Source organism: Rhinichthys klamathensis, unplaced genomic scaffold, assembly GCF_029890125.1.
Source record: "Rhinichthys klamathensis goyatoka isolate OS25496 unplaced genomic scaffold, OSU_Roscu_1.1 h1tg000111l_1, whole genome shotgun sequence".
Taxonomy (NCBI): domain Eukaryota; kingdom Metazoa; phylum Chordata; class Actinopteri; order Cypriniformes; family Leuciscidae; genus Rhinichthys; species Rhinichthys klamathensis.
The window spans coordinates 3,071,650-3,080,143 of record NW_026606649.1 but is presented as its reverse complement, the minus strand read 5'-3'; the positions used below and the strand labels follow the sequence as shown (position 1 = coordinate 3,080,143).

The 8,494-nt window shown below is 38.6% G+C and overlaps 1 long non-coding RNA gene across 1 annotated transcript; it reads right to left on the bottom strand.

The window, feature by feature from the left end:
• Positions 1–6,827: 6,827 nt before the first annotated feature.
• On the bottom strand, positions 6,828–8,261 carry LOC130087800 (uncharacterized). Its single transcript, XR_008807398.1, has 4 exons — positions 8,113–8,261; positions 7,462–7,581; positions 7,156–7,331; positions 6,828–7,044 (listed from the first exon to the last, which is right to left on the bottom strand). It is a non-coding gene; the product is annotated as an uncharacterized LOC130087800 (long non-coding RNA).
• Between the last annotated feature and the right edge of the window lie 233 nt (positions 8,262–8,494).

The window sequence follows — 8,494 nt, the reverse complement described above, 5'->3', positions numbered from 1 at the left end:
CCAGTCTGGAATCCGAGGTTGCGGTTCCCTCCGCTCACGCCTTTGTCCAGAGGTGTCACCGCACCTGGACTAGAGCCCGGGAGACTCTACTCCAGGTGGGGGCGCGCACCAAGGCCAAGGCCGATCGCCACCGGTCAAAGCCTCCCGTATACGTCGTCGGTCAAAAAGTGTGGCTTTCAACTAAGAACATTCCTCTTCGCACCGTTTCTAATAAACTTGCTCCCAAATTTATTGGCCCGTTTCCTGTCACCAAGATTATTAGTCCGGTGGCAGTCCGCCTCAAACTACCTCCTGCGTACAGGAGGGTTCATTCCGTGTTCCATGTATCTAAAATCAAGCCCGTTTTTCATTCTCACATTAATCCGCCTGTCCCGGTTCCTCCCCCACCGCGGCTCGTAGATGGGGAGACCACATATTCGGTCAACCGTATTCTGGACTCTAGGCGGAGGGGACGCGGATTTCAGTACTTGGTGGACTGGGAAGGTTACGGTCCGGAGGAGAGAAGTTGGGTTCCTGCTAGGGACATCCTGGATCACTCCCTTATCGATGATTACAATCGGCAGGTAAGGGAGTCTGAGAACGCCAGGAGGCGTTCTTAGGAGGAGGGGTACTGTCACGGTAGATGTATTCGCTGGTTCCTTCTAGTCTTGTGTTTATGTTGTTGTATGAGTGCACGTGTGCAAGGGGCGTGTCTGTATGTCATTACCTGATCCACTCCAGCTGTTCATCATTACAATCACCAGCTGCAGTTCATCTCACCACGCTTCTTAAACTCACCGCTGTTCTCTCACCTTTGTCAGATCGTTGTTTGATGTTCCCCTGTCTTCTGGTTCGTGTTCCTGCCTGGTGTTTCCTGTTCGTCGTCTTCCGTGTGGATTTGGATCGTCTCACCGTTTGTCTGCACGTCACCGGTATTGACCATCGAAGTCCCTGCGTCACCTATCTCCACCTGGCTCACTGCACCCTGGACTTGTGTGTTTTGTGCTTCAAATAAATATTGTATTATACTCGCGATTGCTTCCTGTGTTTCTGCCTAACATGACAGAAATATCACGAACATGAACAAAACAAAACAACTTGAATTGCTCTGTTGGTTAGTTAACTCGAACTCTCCCACCAGTATTCTGTTTGACAATAGCCCAAGATCACTAAAGAAGAAGAAGAAGAAAAAAAAACATTTTCTATAATCTCACTTGCAATGTACTTTGAAAAATACACACGCACCACAAGAATCCAATGTGCTCCAACGTTCACAGGGCACAGCCAAATGTCCTCAATGGGAAACTTCATCTATGAAAAGTATTTAATAACAAGTTTGTGATGGTTCCAAAACACGTAAATATTATGTACTTTATTACTTTCTGGAAAGCTAAATTACCTTTCCTAGGCATCTGAACTGTCCAGCAAACAACGAACGTGCAACAACTGCACAAAGCTGGTGTATGTGGTTCTGAAAAAAAAATTTTTTTGTAAGTATATACAATTAAATTAGTGTTCCTAAATAAGTAGACATTCTATACATACCTGTTGTTTTTCAACGACCAGGTGCAGGTATGCATCAATAACCTAAATTAAGAAAAATAAACATGAATATAAACAAACTAAACTTTATTTTTGTGAGAAAATAATAAGTAATTTGGGTTTATAACGGTGACCTGTGACCAACAGGTCAAAATGGCCACCATGATTTAAACACTCCAAGCAAGCAACCATAACAAGAAGACCAAACTGGTCAGTTAGGCCAAACTGGCAACTAAGGATGAACTGAGATCTCTGTAAATATAAAACCTTGTTCCTCTGAGATTTGGTTTACATCTGATGGGAACTTTATTGCTGGCTCTTCATCTGTTGGGGTTAATTTTAGCTCCTTGATGTACCCATTTGTTTGGTCAAGCATTTTAGGAGCAACTTGAATAACAGAAGGTCTTTGTAACGCTGAATCTTGGAGCTTCTCAGCAGTGGTGGTAAGTAATGAAGTAAAAATACTTTGTTACTTTACTTAAGTATTTTTTTCGGGGATCTGTACTTTACTTGAGTATGTTTTATTTGCATCTACTTTCACTTTTACTCCACTACAATTTTAAAGACAAAGTTTACTTTTTACTCCAATACATTTCCCCATGACCGCTCCAAGTATTTATTACACTGGCTTTCCAAACCAATGAAAAACTTGTTTTTCTTTTGAAAAAAAGAACGCGCAAGCTCTTTGCTAGCATACGCTCACATAGCAGTCAGTTCGCCATTGACTGCAGAAACCGGTGAAGGTGCAGCTCTCGCTGCCAGCAATGATCCCAAGATTTCCGACAGGGATCACTCATGGCCATATATCAATGATATGTTCGAATTCACTGAAGTCAAGGGAGATTAATATCGGCTGAAATGTCTTCTTTGCCTGCCACGGGTGAATTAAATTTCAGCATTCAAAACTTCACCCTCAAATCTGAGAAAACATATTGAGGTGAGTTGACGTTAAAGCAACACTAAAGAAGATTTTTTACCTTAAAATAATGTTTCCAAAATCGTTTCAGCGGTTCATCAAGTCGTAACAGGCTGAAGGGCACTTCTGCCTTCGCTTTGTGGTCCTATATCTGCTAGAAGACACTATGTAAGTTTGCCAGATCGGGTCGCGTTTCTGTAGTTCGAATGAGACATAAGAAAACTACAAATTTGACTTGCTTTACGGCAAGCGTTACAATTGGACAACGTTCACTCTAAAGCCGGTGCTGGATAAACAGTGGATAAACAGCGAGCATGCGTGCGACAGTAGACTGCGGTAGGCTAAATTATTTATGACAGCGGTAACGGATAATGCCGCTTCTAACCTGTAGGGGGACCGCAGAGGAAAAGTTCTTTAGTGTTGCTTTAAAGTAACACCAGGTAACTTTTCAACCTTCATAATATATTTCCAAGTCTCTTGTGATGGTACATCGACTTACAATAGGTTGAATGACACGTCTGCCATAGCCTGACGGGGTCTGTAGCGTTTTTAATCGTACTTTTAAACTTCGGGTTTCGGGTAGTAACCGGCGAACAAAGAGAACTACAAAATTCGACTGCTTTACGGCATATACGTCACTTCCACCACCACCCCCACTTCCTTAAAATCGGACGTGCGAGCCAAATGTTATAGTCATGGCCGAAGCAGCACAGAAAAACAAGAAAGCAAAGGTTTTATCGGAGCAAAGCAAAAAGAGAAAAAGAGAAAGTGATCGCGTTAAAGGCAGAACAGAATTGGGCCAGCATTTTCTCGCTGGCGTGAGCTGAAGGAGGAGGAGGGGTGCCCGACCGATGCAGACTTGGCAAAAAACAAAACAAAAAGTCAAATGAAAGCCTATGTCTAAACGGCTTGTACAAGTTTGGTAGGGGCTACATTCTTGCAAGTAAATATATAAGATGTACAAAATCATATTTTAGGATACCTAACATGTCAGTGATATTTGTTTATTTGTCTTGCCTCAAGCTATAATGCAAATCGATTTGTAAAATTTGCAGATTCATTTATGGTAGCTTGATATTATAATATTGACGATATATGGTTATTATCTACCACTCAAACATTGCATTGAAGTATCATATAGATCCAGTAAAACGGTAACCAATAGACTAGGCTACTATAATGACGCTGGCTTGTAAACGTGATCATCGCGATCATTTGTCGTTAGAAAAAAATAAAACCCATGAAATTATATTCATATGACATGCTGAAATATATGCCACTGTACCTGGGATGAAGACATTTCAGACAAGACGCAAGCAGAACACCTGCATGTGACCTCCTCCTACAGTGTTCAGGGCTATCGTGGTTGTCAACAATTGCACGTGCATGTAGGATGACAGAGTTTACGACAGTAGTAGAGGTCTAGAGGACAATACTGTTTCCCAACTGTAGGGGGACCCCACCCCGAGAGCAAAAGTAACCTGGTGTTACTTTAATGTTACTATTGTTAGCCAGGTGATTTCATATTAAAATGTGCCTTGTAAACAGCTAGCTAACAAATTGTTAATTGCAGTATCTAATCGTATCATCTGTTCAAATAAAACATTGCATATCACTACCAAAACTATTGATCTGCCTATTGATATTTACAGTTAATTTGAATATTTACTTTGTACTTTCGGTACTTAAGTACGTTTTAAATCGGATACTTTTGTACTTTTACTCAAGTGATGTTTGAATGGAGGACTTGCTACTTTTACTGGAGTAATTTTTTATTTAGGTATATATACTTTTACTCGAGTATAACTGTTGAGTACTTTTACCACTCCTGCTTCTCAGAATCATTTACCTTGGTCACAGAATGCGGAGTGCTGAGTGGTGCAACAGTGCAAGGAGGCATCTTGCAAGAACTGTTACTCTCTGTAGACCCACTGATTGAGATAACAGAACAGTCATCAGGCACTTTTCCAGTTTGGCTTCTTCTGTATGGTTTAATGTGACCAATGCTATATTTAGTTTTTAAAGTAATCCCTCCAGGTTTGTTTAATGTGACAAGTTTGCCACTGAGTCTCTCAATGATGTAGGGTCCTGAGAAGTCAGGTTCAATCCTTCCTCCTTTTCTTCCACGCTTCCTCATATTCATCAGAAGAACCTCATCACCAAAATTGTAAATCAAGTCTTTGTACTTCTTCTGGACCTTTTTAGCATATGCTTCCTTCTGTTTCTCCTGTGATTTACCAATGTTTTCTTCTGCCTGTTTTTTGGCCTCATCTCTCTTTTTTTTATCGGAAACTACATAATCACTAAAACTTGATTCCACAGGGAGACTGATGGTGGAAAGCTAAAAAACAAGGCAATATAATTTAAGCAATATAAATTCATTTGTGAACTATTTAAATTTTCACATGTGCATGTATATTATGAAAAGCCCATGGTAGCATGAGAAGAGGCCCTTTGCTAAAAACATGGTTGTTTACTATTCATAACAAACTGTTAGGAATATTAGTGACCCTTATTGTCTGTTGTGGAACAAAGTCCAAAAAATATGATCATTACCAGTTTAAGATCAAAGGTTTTATAACAGATGTTAAAATTGAATACAGTTAATCAAGTCAGGGTACCAATAATAAAAACTATATTTACTGTATGATTAGTTTTGTAAAAAGAAAAAAAGTTTTGCATCTTCTACTACAGTGCCCATTGGAAATTATTTCAAGGCTAAATTTACTTTAAGCACAATTCTTCTGACATAGGCTAGTATGACAAAATTGCTGAAATGACTCCATAAGCACACTCACTGGCATTTCAACAGGAATCTCTGCAGGGAACACTGCCTCTCTCCCATACATTAAAAGAAAAGGGGAGTGTTTTGTGGTGGTGTGGACCTTTGATCTTAAAGAAAACAAGGTGGCATCCAGATAGACATCCCAGTCATTCTGCTGGTCGTTAACCAATTTCTTGAGGGCTCTAAAGTGACACATAAGGGGGAAAGTTTTTTGTTTTTTAGAAGGCTTATAAACTTGGAGTATGAAAGCCTTTTTAGGAATACATTTATCACTTATTTGGTGCCTTGAAGCGGAAGATGGGTCAAAATGTCATGGGGGGCGGGGGTGCCTTAACTTTTCCTGACCTAGGTACATACAATAATAAAACTTACCGTTTAATGTTGTCGTTGGTCTTTTCATCCAGGCCATTAGTTTGAGGATGATAAGCTGCTGTCACACTTCTTTTGATGCACAACATTTCACAAAGCCTGTGGTTAAGCTTAAAAAATAAAGGGGAAAAAAATCACTGTGAATAAATGGGTGAAAAGCTCCTTAAAACATACAGTAGTTGAATATATGTACTGTATGTGCAAAAATATAACAACTCTTGAAAATCTAAAAACAAAGACAATGGGTTTCATTCATGAAACATTCGTAAATATACGAGTAAATATGAGAGTGATTTGCACGTAAAGAGACCTTCCCGAAAACTCATCTCCTGATTCACAAATACTTCGTAAACGTCAGATGTGATAGTGAAATGTGTGTGTGTTAATGAATTCCAATCAGTCGTAAATGGGACGCGCGTGCACGTTCATTCTCAATTACCATAAATCCCGCCCATTAAATCCGACTGACAACTATATATGGGCATCATATGACACCAAACGAAGGATTTCAACATGTCTTCTCAAAAGCGAATGAAAAAGAAAAATTTCTCAGATGCAGAAATCGAAGTTTTATTATCAGAAGTTCATTCAAAACACCTCATTTTATTTTCAAGCGTAGGCTACATAGTGGCGTATCGGGTCCTAAAGAAAAGCAAGCTTGGCAGCATATTACAGATGCAGTTAATGGAGTTTCATCTGTTAATCAAACAGTCTCAGAAGTAAAAAGAAAAACCGTATAGTAATTACTATATATAATATTTTTTCAAAATGCTGTGTAAATATGTACCCGATTAAGGGGAATTAAAATGCAGCCTTAGTTATTAATGAGCAAAATGTTCGGATGTTAAACGCACTATTTACGCGTGGCTGGGAGCAGGAGTAGATTTCTTTCTTACCAACTAACATTTGGAAAATACGAACATTTTAATGAATCCGAAAATTTACGCCAGAACCACTTTACACACGATTTACACAAAAATTCGTTCTGCTCGTGTTTCATGAATGAGACCCATTGAGGCTAAACCTAAATCACTTTAATACTGATCATTTTAAATACACTTACATCATTTACAAATTCCCTTCCCTGATCTGAGAGAATTCTCTGGGGACAACCATGCCTATAAATGATGGAACAGAGATGTCTTCCAACTTCAGCTGCTGTCTTGGTTTTTAAAGGAAAAGCCTCAACCCACTTAGAGAAGTAGTCTGTGGCTGTGAGGATGTATTTACCATCTGCAGTTTCAGGTAATGGTCCAGTTAAATCAATGCCAACAAGCTCCCAAACAGCAGAAACCTATCAAGTCCACCAAATGTAAAGTAAGTTTAGTGTGTATAAAGTAGGTTTAGTATATGTATACTGTATGTTACTGCACTTATTTACCTTGATGCACTGTAAGGTCTGCACAGCAGTCAAAGGCTTTCCAACTTTTTGACATTGATCACATTCCAATACCTTTCAGAAATGGTTGTATATATATATATATATATATATACATATTTGTGAGTTGATATATATCTCTATAAATATAAACTAAAATAACTATATAGAATAAATAACACATACCCAATTTTCAATGTCAACTGACATGCCATGCCAGTAAAATCTGGCACAGATGGCAGCACGTGTTTTACCAATCCCAGTGTGTCCACCAATGGGCGAGGAATGGAATTCTTCAAAGAGCATCCTGGCTTCCTCTTTGGTTTTTATCACTCTTTTGCTTCCATAAAAAAGCTCTCCATCTACATTAAAGAGAAAACATGACTATGACAGAAGCAAAAGGACATTTGGCATTGTTGGAAAAGAAAATCAAGATGGGAACAAATGAATAATAAAATAAACATAATTGAAATGTAAAGTTAAAATAAATACCCTTTAGGTTGAATTTAAGTGCATATCTTCTAATGTTCTGCCTTTTGGACTTATCATACCCTGATGGGTACGATCCCACTGACAGAAGATTATACAGTGCTTCCCACTTATCTTCCATAGCTGTCAAAAAATGCAAGAAAAAAAAACTAGATTAATCAAAAAATTTTATGTGATTAATTGTAATTACAAACATTATATATACATTTATTATATTTTATAATGTAATAATTTCACAGTTGATCTCCAAATTGATGCAAAAACAATATAGAGTATATATTTTAAATATTTGTTTAATGGCGTATTTTTATGAATGAAAACAGCTGTCACTTTAAGACCTGCCGCTGCTGAGAGAGATGCGATCTCACACGCCTCACACTCTTTACGATCATTTGATACTTTATTTAATTAATTTAAGACTGATCTTATGAGGACACTCGACAAAACGGACATTTTGACATAATTGTGTGTTTATATTTTACACCAAACAATCAAATCATATGCCCCGCCCATATCTAGCCTAATGTTTTCATGAAAAATGCTAATATGATCAATGGTGCTAGCTGGCTTTGTATGAATGTGCCCGTAAACAGTTCTCATTACTGCTATATATCTTTGTATAATAAAAATTAACATAAATAGAGAAAAACTTACCTCAGATGAAGAAGTTCTCACGCAAGTAGTAAAATATTATGGGCGTGTTGTTCAGCGTGACAAAAATGACGCAAAATTGATGTGCGCATGCGCAGTAAGCCTTGGTAGGACAATCTGACGGGTAGGATGGAATGTCAGGACACCGGCCGTCGCCATCTTGGCAGCGCCTCACCTCTCGTCACTACCGGATTACAGAAAATGGGCAAAGAGGCGGGCCGTGGGTGGAGCTGAGGTGCTAATGCTATATGCTACTGGCCTCGTTTGAAGAAGTAAAGTCAATAGTTAAAGTTCATGTTTTTGCCCTTTGAAATATTATAATAGTTAAAAGACATAACTAAAAGTGAGACTGTGTATCGTGATGTATTATTATTCTGCTATAAAA